The sequence below is a fragment of the Mustela lutreola genome, chromosome X, assembly GCF_030435805.1.
Source record: "Mustela lutreola isolate mMusLut2 chromosome X, mMusLut2.pri, whole genome shotgun sequence".
In the NCBI taxonomy this organism is placed as follows: domain Eukaryota; kingdom Metazoa; phylum Chordata; class Mammalia; order Carnivora; family Mustelidae; genus Mustela; species Mustela lutreola.
Window position 1 is genome coordinate 85,697,076 of NC_081308.1, and position 1,955 is coordinate 85,699,030.

The window sequence follows — 1,955 nt, forward strand, 5'->3', positions numbered from 1 at the left end:
ACCGACAATGAAGCAGCAGAAAGAGAACTTAAGGAATCAATCCCATTTACAACTGCACCCAAAGTGATAAGATACTTAGGAATCAACTTAACCAAAGAGGTAAAAGACCTATACTCTGAAAACTATTTTTTAAAAGGCTGAAAGGAATTGGGAATGACACAAAGAAATGGAAAAACATTCCAAGCTCATGGGCTGGAGGAACAAATATTGTTAAAATGTCTGTACTACTTCCAAGAAATCCAAACATTCAATGCAATCCCTATCAAAACACCAACAGCATTTTTCACAGAGCTGGTACATATAATGCTAAAATGTGTATGGAAGCACAAAAAAACCCCTCAAATACCCAAAGCAACCTTGAAAAAGAAAAGCAAAGCTTGGAGGCATCATAATTCTGGACTTCAATGTATATTATAAAGCTATAGGAATCAAAACAGTATGGTTACTGGCACAAAAATAGACACAAAGATCAACAGAACAAAATAGAAAACCCAGATATAACCCCACAACTATGTGGTCCATTAATCTTCGACAAAGCAGGAAAGAATATCCAATGGGAAAAAGACAGTCTCTTAACAAATAGTGTTGGGAAAACAGGACGGCAACATGTAAAAGAATGAGCCTGGACCACTTTCTTATACCATGCACAGAAATAAATTCAAAATGGATTAAATGTAATACCATAAACCATAAAAATCCTGAAGAGAACCCAGGCAGTAACTTCTTTGACTTCACCTCAGCAACTTCTTTCCAGATAGGTCTCCTGAAGCAAGGGAAATAAAAAAAACAACAATAATCTATTGGGATTAAAATAAAAAGCTTTTGCACAGGAAAGGAAACAATCAATAAAACTAGAAGACAACCTGTAGAATGGGAGAACATACTTGCAAATGAAATATCTGCTAAAGGGTTAGTATCCAAAATATATAAAAAACTTATAAAACTCAACATATGAAAAATAAAATAATCCAGTTTTAAAAATGGGCAGAAGACATAAATAGACATTTCTCCAAAGAAGACACCCAGATGGCAGGAGACACAGGAAAAGATGCTCAACCTCACTCATCAGTCATGGAAATATGCCAAAACTACAACGAAGTATCACCTCACATCTGTAAGAATGGCTAACATCAACAGCACTAGAAACAACAGATATTGGCAAAGATGTGTAGAAAAAGGAATACTCATGCACTGTTGGTGGGAAGGCAAACTGGCGTGGCCACTGTGGAAAACAATATGGAGGTACCTCATAGTTAAAAATAGAAGTACCCTACTATTCAGCAATCATACTACTGGGTATTTATCTGAAGAATACAAAACACTAAAGTGATTAATGTACCCTAATGTTTATAGCAGCATTATTTATAGTAACCAAATTATGGAAACCTCCCAGGTGTCCATTAATTGATGAATGGATAAAGAAGATGTGGTGTATATATACAATGGAATATTATTCAGCCATAAAAACTAAAAAAATCTTGCCATTTGCAATAACATGGATGGAGCTAGAGAGTATTATGCTAAGTGAAACAGATCAAAGATAAATACCGTATGATTCTACTCATATGTGGAATTTAAGAAACAAAACAAATGAGCAAAGGGGAAATCAGAGATAGAGAGACAAACCAAGAAATGGACTCTTAATTATAGAGAATAAGGGGATCACTACTAAAGGGGAGTTGGGGGGATGGCACAGGTTAAGTAGGTTATGGCAATTAAGGAGTGCACTTGTCATGATGAGTACTAGGTGGTGTATGGAATTGTTGAATCACTATATCATATACCTAAAACTAGCACTTAATGTTAACTAACTGGAATGAAAATAAAAACTTAAAAAATAGGACATAATTGGGAAAGACACAAATAAATGTAAAGAAAATCCATGTTCATGGATTAGAAAAACTAGTATTATTTAAATATGCATAACTACCCAAAGTGATCTTCAGTTTCAGTTC